Raw genomic sequence first — 13,338 nt, 5'->3', positions numbered from 1 at the left:
TAAAGTCGGAAGTATAGTCGAAGAAGCTTTTCGCTAAGTCCTCGTCGGCGTATGCCAACCAGGCGACCAACACGCGGTCGCCTGGTTGGCATTCCTTGTAGCGTCGTCGACGATTGTAGTGACGGCTCCCGTTCTGTTGCTGGTTCTTGATGCGCAGACGGGCGGGTTCTCTGGCTTCTTCGGCACGCTGAAGGTAGACAGTGACGTCGAAGTTTTCTTCATTAGTGGCGTAGGGTAGCATGGCGTCGGGCGTCGTGGCTGGTTTCCTTCCATAGGCCAACTTTCATGCCGCCATCTGCGTCGTTTCTTGCCCGGCGGTGTTGTATGCGAAGGTCACGTATGGGAGGATGTCATCCAACTTCTTGTGCTCGACGTCGACGTACATGGCCAGCATGTCGGCGATGGTCTTGTTTAGACGCTCGGTGGGGCCATTGGTCTGTGGGTGAGAGGCGGTGTCCGGCGGCGGCTTGTCTGGCTGTATCTCAAGATTGCCGGAGTTTCCTCTGCAGTAAAGGCCGCACCTCTGTCGGCGATGAAGGCCTCTGGCGCGCCGCGGCACAGGACGATGTCCTCTACGAAGAACTTCGCCACCTCCACGGCAAAGCCTCTAGGTAGGTTACATGTTTCGGCTTAGTGGGTGAGATAGTCGGTAGCTGCGACGATCTATTTATTTCCGCAAGTCGGCATAAGGAAAGGTCCCTGTAGGTCCATACCGATTTGCTGGAACAGTCGGCGAGGTGGTTTGATCAGCCGAAGAAAGCATGCTGGTCTTGTCGGTCGTTTCATGCGTCGCAGACAGTCTCGGCATGTCCTTACGTAGCGAGTGACGTTTGCGGCTAGGCGCGGCCAGTAGTACTTTTCCTGTATTCTTGCGAGCGTTCGCCAAACACTGAGGTGTCCCGCCGTCGGGTCGCTGGGCAAGGCCTGGAGGACTTCTGGCCGCAATGCTGAAGGCACCACAAGAAGGTACGTGGCTCGAAGTGGCGCGAAGTTCTCTTGGAGAACGCCGTTTCGCTAGCAAAACGACGCCACTGCTCGCTTGAATACCTTCTGGACAACGGCGGTCCTGCCCTCGAAGTATTCCACAAGGCTCCAGAGTTCCGGGTCGGCTCGCTGCTGTTCAGCGGAGTTGTCAGCACTTACGGTTCTCAAGAACCAGTTTCATCCTGGTCGTGGTGCGGTGGTAGGTCGGTGGGGGAAGAAGACAGGCAGTCGGTATCGGAGTGTTTTCTTCCGGACTTGTAAATGACGGAAATGTGGAATTCTTGACGTCTCAGGCTGCATCGTGCGAGGCGACCTGAAAGGTCCTTCAAGTTTGCTAGGAAACAAAAGGCGGGGTGGTGGCTCACAACCATGGAGAGCATGTCGTAGAATTAGGGGCGAAACTTTGAGGTAGCCCAGATGATGGCAAGGTGCTCCATTTCTGTTCTGGAATAATTGGCTACTACCTTGGATAGCGATCGGCTAGCATATTTATTAACCCTTTCCACTCCATCAGTCATCTGCACAAGGACGCCGCGCATTCTTACGCTGCTTGCGTCGGTGTGGGTTTCCGTGTCTGGGTATTCATAGAAATGCGCAAGTATCGGGGGCGTCTGCAGGTGTCTTTTCAGTTCTTGAAATGCTTCGACTTGCCATGTCTCCAATTCGAATTCCACGTCGGTCTTCGTGAGGTACGCTAGCGGCTCAGCGATCCGTGAAAATTGCTTAACGAAGCGTCTATAATTTGCGCACAAATCCAGAAATCGGCGTACGGCCTTCTTGCCCGTAGGTGGCGTGATAGCATCGATGACATCTGTTTTTCGCGGGTCTGGGCGCACTCCATACATGCTAATGACGTGGCCCAAGAACATGAGCTCCTCGTACGCGAAGCGGCACTTTTCTTGCTTCAAGCTGAGGCCAGAGGTCTTCATTGCTTCACGTACAGGTCCAAGGTGCCATAGATGGTCGTCGAAATTTGAGGCAAACGCACAGACGTCGTCCTAGTACACGAGGCAGGTCGGCCACTTCAATCCTGTCATTAATGTATCATAACCCGTTGGAAAGTCGCAGATGTCGAGCAAAGACCAAAGGGCATGATCTTGAACTCGAAGAGGCCGTCTGGTGTTAAAAGTACACTCTCCTCTCAGTCTGTACCGTCAACTCTCATATGTGAATAGCCGGTCTTAAGGTCTATCGACGAAAAGTACTTAGCGTTGTGGAGTTCGTCCAGGGCGTCTTTCATCTGTGGGAGAGGATAGACGTCACTGTTCGTGACCTTGTTCAGGCGGCGATAATTGACGCAGAAATGTAGGGTTCCATCCTTGTTCTTCATTATCACCACAGGTAACGCCCAAGGACTCATGGATGGCTGAACGACGCCGTCGCGTAGCATTTCGTCGACTTTTCTCTTTACGGCCTCGCGTTCTCGCGTCGAAACTCTGTTCGGGCTCTGATGGTGTGGTCTGGCTCTTTCCTCTGTTAAGATGTGCTGTTTCGTGACTGGCCCCTGCCGAATTCTTCACGTCGACAAAAACCAGTCCTTGTATTGCAGGAGCAGGGTCTTGAGCTGTTCTTGCTTATGCTTCGGAAGGCTTGGGTTGACGTCAAAAGCTGGATGAGGAGCTTGGTTTGTAGGAGTAGGTTCAGCAGAAGCCGTGAGGACGGAAGCCTGTACACTCTGTGATCTTTTTGTCTTCGTCTATGGCGCTCCATCCTCCATGCATGCATTCCAACTAGCCCTACTTTCCATTCTACTGCTGCATTGGTGGCTTCCCCAACTTCGATGTCGACGACCGTCGTGCCTTTGTTCGCGTGCTTGTAGCCGTTGCTGAAACTTGTGAGCATCGCTGTTGCTTTCCCAACACGCAGATCGGCGATTCCTCTTGCGATGCCTATCTCGCAGTTGATCAATAGGTGCTGGTCGCCTTCAATGACGCCTTCCAAGTCTGTAAATTTCGAGGGCCGACGGAAACGACGACGCTTGAGCTTCCAGCACATTCAAGGCGTGCTTTCCTGGCGGCGTGTCCGGCGATAGTGCTTTTTCTGTGGATAGTGCTATCTACGCGGGTCTCAGGTCCATGACTGCACCGTGAAGGCCTAAGAAATCCATACCACGGATGACGCCTCTCGAGCAACTCTGTAAGACTAGGAAAGTCGCTGGATATATCCGGTTGTTAATGGTGACTCTGGCTGTGCATATTCCCGCCGGCGTTACTTGGGGACCTCCAACTGTCCGAATTTCAGGGCCTTCCCAGGCGGTCTTTATATTCAACTTCGCTGCGAATGGCCCACTGATTACAGAGTAATCTGCTCCGGTGTCGATGAGAACGATGACGTCGTGGCCGTAGATAAGGACGTTGACGTCGGCAGTTCGTCGCATTGCGTTAAAGTTAGGTCGCAGCGTCGGATCACGGCTACATCAGATTTTTCCGCTGCTTCCACGTGATGTCGTCGGGTCTTCTTCCGGTAACTAAATCTCGATGTCACGGCTCCGTTCGCCTTGCGCCGTGTTCTTCAGATTTTGTGACGACGTCATCAGCGGCAGCAGAGGATATTCGGTATCTCGTCGTACAGCAACCGCACCTTCATCGGTTGCTGCTCTTAGTTTTCCGAATATCGGCTCGCGGATCAGCCCCAAGTAGGGCCCGTGTACTTCCTGCAGTGAGGTGAGGTGTAACGTCCTGGTCAAGGTGAACGCAACTGCTATTGAGGTCTCCGTTGACATACGCCGAAATAGTCGGCGATATCCCGCGGCAGTTCACCTCGCTCTGGGCGTGAGCTGGTGATCGCGTATGATGTCAAATAAATTTGACTATTCGCGTCCTGCGTGCAATCTTAGCAGAATGAACTTGAACAATCGCGAAGCTTCTGAAGCATTACGGCGTGGTCTGCGCCGAGCATTGCTAACATTTTTATGGGTGTCCCCGAGCACATCGAAAAAAGCACTAAACACGTGTGGCAGCATGGCGTCTCCAGCGATTACTGCTTTTTCATTTATTCATAATCATAACGAATAAATGCGGAAACATGATGTCCTTTTCTGCAGTGTATTTAGCAGGATATGACACTATTGCACATCACAGTCAAACATTTTAGTTATACAAGCATGTGTAACTTATACAAGCATACTCATACAAGCATGTAAGCAAGATCAACCTCAACTGCTGAACTAGAAATCACAGACGATCTTTTTGCGCTTTCTGTATTACTCTCCAGGAAAAGCTGTATTATTTTGATAGCTTTTTTAACACGAAAGTGATTTATGCCGGGGCCCACCAGCCTTCAGTGACGTATTTCCGTCATGGAAATGACGTCGAAAAAATGTACACGATCAGATGGGAAAGAAAAAAAGATCCGCCAACGGGCATCGAACCTACCGCCGCTCGGTCCGCAACAACAGATGCCGGGCGCGCTATCCACTGCGCCACCGTCACACACTCTAGAGTCTTTACAAACGCGCATTTTATATCTCCCACTCTCCCGGTCGGCGGGGTGGTGTTGCCCTCTGGGAGCGGCAAAGTAGTGTCATTCATCATTACTGTGGCCTCCGCATATAGTACCTGCAGCGCGTTACACGTTCATCCCGTTCGGCGCGTTTTCAATAGAAGTGCAATTTTGTCAATGCCTTAACACACCGCGAGGTGGCGACCTTTACCCAAGCGTCGTAGGGAGCCTACATGACCGGCCGTTTTTGTCATGTAGGCTCCCTAAAGCATCGTAAAAGCGTCGGCGTCGCTCATGGCATCACGTTAATCAAACCGAAAATAGCTCTGCGACGCGCGCCTGCCTCACCTCGCTGTAACACGGCGTTCCACGCCTATGCGCTCGCCCGACAAAAATTGCGGCCGAGCATCTACGGCGGCACGACGCGCTTTGCGTTTCCCTCTAGTGCGGCCGTGGTGTGCAGTCACATTTTAACATGCCGCAGGATGGCGACCAAGTTCTGCGTCCAATATGCGACGCCCTTCTGGCTATCACAACTTGTTCTCTGATTACGCTTTCACCGTTAACTACTACAGCTACCACAAGGGTTTGTTTAATCATTGAACATGGACGTTAGTCGTCAGCATGGAGATGTACCACCAAGCATCAGAGTGGGTGCATGCACGTTAAACGGTGCTATAGCTGCCAGACATCCACATACATTGTGCGAACACTCTTATATCAATGTACAGTAAACATTCAGTATTTTCTATAAGGGCACGTTTTACTTTCGTGTTATTCCGATTCATATGACGGAGGGAGCAACCGCGTTTTTTTCTTTTAAACTGCGGCGCGTGGAGTGACCCTCTGCGTTTCCTGACCCACGAGGGCGTCTGATGCAAGGTGTGCCCGGTGTTCTCTGTTTTTTAAATGCGACTGCATTTTTAGTCGGGCTATGTCAGGCGTCCGGCGTTGTCCGCGCGCCTCTCCGCTCTCACTCCCTCTCCCATAGCAACAGCTGCGAGAGCGCGCTTATCCTCGCCCCTAGCAACCGGAGCAGGTGGTGCGGGCGGGGTAGCGTAGAGTGAGTGCAGAGGAGGAGCGCACTCTGGCGTGTGAGGGCGCTCGCATCGCGGGAGCTCGGCGGAGCTCCCAAGTGTGTGGAAAGGGTAGGTGACATGGTAGGTGCAGTGATTCGCCGCTCTATCTCTTGCCGTTCGCTCTCTCTCCGCCCTGCGCCACCACCTCAGTGCAGTGCGTTTGAAACGCGCTTGTAGCATTTGTGCTGCCTTGGCACAGCCTGAAAACAGTGCGTTCTAAACGCGTTTGTGCTGCATTGAAAGCGGTGCCAACATCCCAGAGGTGATTACGAACGCACGTAGGAAGCGTTCGTTGAAGGAGGCGCCCAAAAGGGAGACACTTGGGCGTGTCGATGTGTCCAGCTTTACGCCATTAAAATTACTACGCCGTGTACTCTCGGCGCAAGAAATGCATTCGCATTTCCTCGCGATTCCCTTCGAGGAGGTGGGGGCATTTTTTTAAATAATGCCTAAATTGAACACATTTTATTACAGTCACTGTGCACAACGGCAACTATTATTGGACTTGCTTCAAATGAATAATTCACCATTTTCAACAGTAGGCGTGTCACACTAGAGCATGAGTCAATAGATTAACTTAAAATAGTTCTAGAGTCGCTTGACGCTTGGTGTGTGTCATTTGACCAACTAAGGAGTGTTACCGACAATAGCCTTCTGACTCCCTTAGAAGTAGTAGTGTGATCCTTCAGATGAGAGTGCTCTCACTCTTCCTAAGAGAGTCAAGGTACTCTCCCAGAGCGCACCGACTCTCAGCTATCAAGAAAGTTCACATATCTATTCAAAGGGAATCGTATACGGGACAAGTCAGGACTCCCCGAAAAGAGTCAAACATGCTATAGTTTTCTTACAGTGTGTAATGTCAGATTAGACGTATTCTCGCACATCTTTTGTCTTCTATGTACTGTAAAGAAACGCTAACAGCCTAAATCTGACAGAATTTTATGCGCAGAAGCTCGCTCCAGGTGGCTGTAGCGACAAGGTAGTGACGTTGCTTACGTAGAGACGGGTCTAGAAATCCAGAGAATATCCCGATGGCCCGAACAGCCGATCCAGGTAACCGTCACAATTTGCACAAGTCAACACCTGCGCAAAGGAAAAACGTTGCTCAGTGGACTTCACTTCCTGCTGCCACTGCCAAATGAATGGGTCTGAGGTTCAGCTTAAAAGCTAGCCATCTATGCTGGGAGCAGTGCTTGCCACGAGTCAGTAAGGGTCTCCTGTCTTGTCATTCTGTCCATTGAAAGGTCGTTTAAAGGAGTATCCCGTTTTAATGCCCGGAAGCTGCGCTCCGAAAGTCGTGCGCGCAGCGAATACCGCGGGGTTTAGAGTATCAGATTCTCCGCCTTTTGAAAACAGGTTTCATGAGTAGTTTGTTAGAGCAGTGGCCAAATTTGTCCTGCAGAGGGAAAAACTAAGAGCTGGATGAGAACGGGCTGAGACCCAACAGAATACGATGAGAACCCTGGCTATGGCTCGGATGCACAAGGTCTCGCACAACCTGTAAAACGTCGCGAACAGGCATAATATTCCTGTGGTCCTTAGTGCCCCGAATAATCTTTCCATGCTATGCCTTTGTTGAATTTGTGATGGCAGGAAACGAGGTTGCCAAATTAGGCACGAATGCCCGCTCCTGAGGTGCGCAACAGTACTTGTTCACTCCGTTTGTTTCACGCGCGGAAACGTGCGCAATGGCCAACCTGAAAGCTGTGTCAAACACAGGCTCAGAAAGCAACCGTTAAAAGGTAGAAATATGGACGATTAGTATGCACATTTGGCTGCCCATATCACAGCGTGTGTTTATATTAGACAAGAATTTTAGGCAGGTGTTCAAGCAACACGGCTCGAGTGGCTTTGAGAGCTTTCTTTTTCAGCATTAATTCAGATATTTGCATCAGCGGAGCGTCTATTATTTTGCATAATGCCAAGCCTACATGTTTACCACTGATATATCGGCTTGTGCGTGTCAAAGCCATGATATGATTATGAAGCGACCGTAGCGGAGGGCTCCTGAAATTGTTGACCATGTGGTGTTCTTTAACGTTCAATGCCATCGCACAGTACGAAGCGCTCTAGCATTTCGCCTCCATCTAAATGCGAGCTCCGGAGCCGGGAATGAATCCGCTACCTTCTGGTCAAAAACCGAGCACCGTAACAACTTCACCAAAGCTGCGGTGCAACTTCACCTAAACTCTGTGGTATGAAGCGTGCCGTTGTGTTATTAACAACTTTTGTCGTTTTAGGCTTTCACTAGCAATTGTGGGGATTTTACGCTCCAAAACCACGATATCATTATGAAGGACGTCGTAGTGCAGATTTTTCTCCCCTTTTTTTAATTTGGGGTTTGCAGTTTTTCACTTTTGCATGAGGATGGGTCCACAGATATGCGTTATTTCACTTCAAATATCCGAGACGTGTCGTTTGAAATCTTCCTAGTTTGTCGCGTTTCGTAATGTGCCTGCGTTAACATTTTTTACACCAAATCTAGGTAAAACTATGAAGCTTAGTGGAAGTAAACGACGCCTGATAACAAAAAACACGAAGCGTTATCATTCATTACGTCATCCTGCGTCGTTCCTTGGCCATAAACAGCAATATGTGCAATGTCACATAACCCACCAGTCAGCGTTGTCGCACTTGTTGAGTGAACCGCTGGCGAGATAAACAAAAATAAACAAAGAAACGAATTTACTGATATGTGGAGTGCATAAATCATTTCCAAGACAACTCCAGCCCATCAAATAAGCGAGAATAGAAAGTTACCGGTTTCGTTTTTCGAAAGACATCCTATTTTTTGGACAGCGAAGAAACGCTCTATTAGCAGATATTTGGCTTCCAGTCGGTCAATTGGCATCGCTAGGATAGTTTGTGAAAAAACAGACATTCCAAGTCTTTGCAACCCATGTCCTTGCCCTCTTCTTGCATTGTTGGTGTGGAAAATATGGTCCGTACCAAGGATGATTGTGTTTGAAAAAATGAACATGCTAAACAATACTCCAGTAACTTGACTGGTCACAGGGTTAGCTCGTAAGAGTAGCCGGAAAGACGTCGCAGGTGTTGTTGCGATCGACAACTTCATCGCTACGCACACATGGAGGTGGGCACACTGGAAAGGAGGGGTCCTCCACCACGATGCTGATCACGAAAGCGTGATACAGGCACCTCGCAGCCAAGAGAACCTACTGCCCACAAGAATAGTCGATCAATTTTTTAATCAATTAAGGAATAATCGGTCGCCACCGTGGTCATTAAGTTCTTAATTCTTATTGATGACAGCTTTCCTTTTCTTGATTAATCCACATTTTTGCAGGTGCTTTCAAAAAGAATTATACAGTTCATATGCTCATATACAATTATATAAAATTCGACCTGTCAAATAAAATAAAAATGTTCCAGGCCTTCTTTCTTTCTATGGAAGGTAGAACAAAAAAAATCACAGCATATCCACGGAGTGAATGATGATGAGTGGGCGAAGCTGCGGAGGTTCATCGGTAAACCGTGAATCTTCCGTGAATTCTGCCCAGTACATCATCATCGACGTGAGATCGGGCGCGTTTATACTAAAAGTTCGATGAGTTATGACGACTTGCAGCTCACTTTATTTTACATGTACGCTGTGAATGTTCATTGTTTAGAAAACCATTGCTTTAGAAAACATCTGGCGTCTTTCGTTAAGCAGCTGGCGTCTTTTCGTTTTGCTTTAGAAACATCTGGCGTTCTTTCGTTTTGCTTTTACAAAACATCTGGCGTCTTTCGTTGGTTTATATCATCAATCAACGGCGTTTTGAACAAAATTTTTATTGTTTAATCACGCATAGGAGAAATCTCACCAGGCACTACCTTGGAGGTAAACAATGGCTGCTAATGGGAATGAGAGACAGAAGAAGTCGGCTTTTAGCTAACGCTGCGAATTTTTTATTGTTCAACAACGCACAGGAAAAATCTCCCACCGGCACCACCTTGCAGGTCAAAGCGTAAGACTGGTTACATACTACGCTACGAGGGACGAACGGGTGCCGCTGAAGGAGCTTCGCCCCTAAAAAGAAAACACAGACCGTAATGGTTTAACCAAACACATGTGCGATGAGTGGAGTGCGCGTTTGAATTGTGCGCCTTTGAAAAGTGTGCATCATAAAGAGAAAGACGACAAGGCGTGCGAGTGCGTAGATGAGCATAGTGCCGAAAGGAAGACGACGACGATGAAAACCTTCACGAGGGCGCGAGGCGTAAGGGTTCGACGGACAAGTGGCCCAATAGGAATTCACCACGGAGATTCCAGGGGCCAATAATTGGGCAGCACGAGACTTCAGCATCGCCAATCAGGACGGGACAAGTTGACCCGAGGCCGAGGAAAAGCCTGGGTCGAAGAAGAGCCGGGGAGTTCGAAGGGAACGAGGCAAGGAGAAGGTTGTCGCCGGACCGGGCGCTGAAGATGGCCGTCGGGTTTCGGACCCGAGCCTCCAGGACTTCAACCGGCCGGGGCTTCCTGCCATCGGGTTCCCGTGAGAGGCCATAGACATGGTGCGTGAACTCCACCCCAAGGCCTGCGGACTCTGGTACCGGCAGGCAAGCAGCAGCAGTTGGGCTGCGGGCCCGAGCTGTGCTTCCAGCTGCCAGGCCAGGTTGCTCTGGCATCTCAGTGCGTCGACCAGCAGCCACTGTTACCTCTTCGTCACCAGCCAGCCCGCGTCAACTGAACGAGCCTAAGCCACCACGTTCCGGTTGCGTTTTGCATCAGAGCCCTAAGCGATTTGGTGAGACTGATCTCTTATTATTGCCCGCTCCGCTGCTCAGCCGCGTCAGAACTAGACTCTGTAGTTAAGGTCTTTGAACTCGCATTTCTTTTGTTGTTAAGAGTGCTTTAACGTGTGTTTACCTATGCATAGTTATTTTTCCTTCAGTGTATAATTAAACGTTTTGTGTGTAGTTTCCGTTAAACAAACGGCCTTGTCCTTATTAAAACTCTCGGAGGCTCAGCCACAGAGAGCTATTAGCAACAATAAGAAGAATCTACATCACAAATTGGCGTCCGCGACAGGATAAAGCCGTTTGTTTTCAACTTGATGTTTTAATTGTTGAGACCATGGCGAGCACGTGGGAATTATTGGAATTGGCGGAACGTATGGGTCTCAAGGGAGCAGTGTTTAAAGCGTGGTATGACGAGCGGATGGCTCGAGCGCGCGAGGAACGGGCTGCGGAACGAAGAGCTAGAAAGGAACAGCTGGAAGTGGAGAGGCGAGAACTTGAGCGGCGACTCGAACTCGCGATGGCTAAAGGAACGCAACTAGAAATACAGAGGCGTGATCAAGCAGTCGATGTTTGCTTCGATAGCGGTTTTTGTGGGAGCGAATTCGATTTCTCTAAGGTTAGCCTTGAGCCCCGCCATAGCCTTTCGTCAGAGCCAGGAGCTCAAAGAGAGGATGGCAGAGAGGTGGGCTGCCAAGGAAGCAGAAATCCTGCTGAGCTTGATGAAGCGATGGACAGCTTCGCAAGCGTGGAACAAGGCAGTTCCATTGAGAGTGAGTGGTGCTTTGGAACCTCTGGGAGGCCAGGCACGTATCAGGAAGAGGTAGGATTGCCTCTCAACAGCTCCACTGAAGGAGCACAAAAAGGTCGGCTAGGTGATGACGGCGAGTGCCGTGAAAAAAGTTTGGACGCCGATCCTTGTGTACCACAGGAGATGGTAACAGGCGCCACGTACATGGTTGAAGACCATGTGAATGACTCGGTTCTAAAGAGAAGGAGCCAGCCTTATCGGGTTTATACAGATGCGGTCTCTCTGAAAGAGCATGGAGAGAGTGCAGTAGCACTTGTCCAAGCGCACAGTTTAGCGTCGGAGGTGTTTTCCCCAGTATATATCGATGTGGCCGAGCAGGATGATCAATATAGAAAGGTCAATAGCGTGGAATCCAGCGCTAAGTCGGTTAAAGGCGAACTAGAAGTTGGCCTATTGCAAGGACATTACTCTAAGATTAGCGAAGAGCCTGATGCGCTTCCCGTGGCGTCTCGGGGCGCAGAATGTCTTTTCTCTAAGGTATTGAGTTCGTTAAAAGTTCGCGAGTCAGAGGAAGGCACTCGCGTAAGCAAAGACGTCGTTCAGACGCTCATATCTCGGTGCGTCTGGAGCCAACGCCTCGTGTTTGGATTGAATCCTTGCTGCGTCGTCGCTAGAAACTCCGCTGAGCGTCCGTGTGGTCTCATGCAGCGGTACAGGCGCGCATTTCAGCGAACAAGCTTCAGAGCGTCTTTGCCACAGTTGTTTTCTAAACGCGAGAAAAGGCCACTCGTCTCGTGTGAGACGCTATTACTTGAGCATCAAGTTCAATGACCGGTCGCTGTTTTGGGTTCCCGACTTTGGATAACGGATTTATATGTTTTCTAAATATCCGAGTTGGTTGTGAAATTTCTCTTGGACTTTGGATGTGAGGTGATCTACAGATACTGATGTCGGATGGCAGGTGAGGTGAATAACTTATGTGGCAGCTCTTTGAGTGTATAGGGAAAGCTGCCTTGGACTAAACAGGCATATTTTTGGGAATGGTCATCGTACATTAGGTGTGTTTGTTTGGCCTGTATTGCGGAACTGTGTAATGACCGGTCTGCTGTACTGAACGGACTGATATCGTGTGAGTGTTTGAAGAGTTTTATTGTTTAGTTCCTTTTTGTATTACCAGTATAAGGTCAGGTCGTTACAGTAACAGATCATTAATCTGTTACTATGATTGAACAGTTTTTGTGTTGTGAGTGATATTACTGTGTGCACTCTATCACTTATGTGTTCCGCGCACTGAGCAGCAGTTTTTCGAAGCGAAAAACCTTTCGAAAGAGGCGCCTTTGTGATGAGTGGAGTGCGCGTTTGAATTGTGCGCCTTTGAAAAGTGTGCATCATAAAGAGAAAGACGACAAGGCGTGCGAGCGCGTAGATGAGCACAGTGCCGAAAGGAAGACGACGACGGTGAAAACCTTCACGAGGGCGCGAGGCGTAAGGGTTCGACGGACAAGTGGCCCAATAGGAAGTCACCACGGAGATTCCAGGGGCCAATAGTTGGGCAGCACGAAACTTCAGCATCGACAATCAGGACGGGACAAGTTGACCGGAGGCCGAGGAAAAGCCTGGGTCGAAGAAGAGCCGGGGAGTTCGAAGGGAACGAGGCAAGGAGAAGGTTGTCGCCGGACCGGGCGCTGAAGATGGCCTTCGGGTTTCGGACCCGAGCCTCCAGGACTTCAACCGGCCGGGGCTTCCTGCCATCGGGTTCCCGTGAGAGGCCATAGACATGGTGCGTGAACTCCACCCCAAGGCCTGCGGACTCTGGTTCCGGCAGGCAAGCAGCAGCAGTTGGGCTGCGGGCCCGAGCTGTGCTTCCAGCTGCCAGGCCAGGTTGCTCTGGCATTTCAGTGCGTCGACCAGCAGCCACCGTTACCTCTTCGTCACCAGCCAGCCCGCGTCAACTGAACGAGCCTGAGCCACCACGTTCCGGTTGCGTTTTGCATCAGAGCCCTAAGCGATTTGGTGAGACTGATCTCTTATTATTGCCCGCTCCGCGGCTCAGCCGCGTCAGAACTAGACTGTGTAGTTAAGGTCTTTGAAGTCGCATTTCTTTTGTTGTTAAGAGTGCTTTAACGTGTGCAGTGATCTTTTTATTAAGTGTTTACCTATGCATAGTTATTTTTCCTTCGTGTATAATTAAACGTTTTGTGTGTAGTTTCCGTTAAACAAACGGCCTTGTCCTTATTAAAACTCTCGGAGGCTCAGCCACAGAGAGCTCTTAGCAACAATAAGAAGAACCTGCATCACAACATCATCATCATCATCATCATCATCATCAGCCTGTCTACG

This window comes from Rhipicephalus sanguineus, chromosome 6, assembly GCF_013339695.2.
Source record: "Rhipicephalus sanguineus isolate Rsan-2018 chromosome 6, BIME_Rsan_1.4, whole genome shotgun sequence".
In the NCBI taxonomy this organism is placed as follows: domain Eukaryota; kingdom Metazoa; phylum Arthropoda; class Arachnida; order Ixodida; family Ixodidae; genus Rhipicephalus; species Rhipicephalus sanguineus.
Note: the sequence above shows the minus strand (reverse complement) of the source record.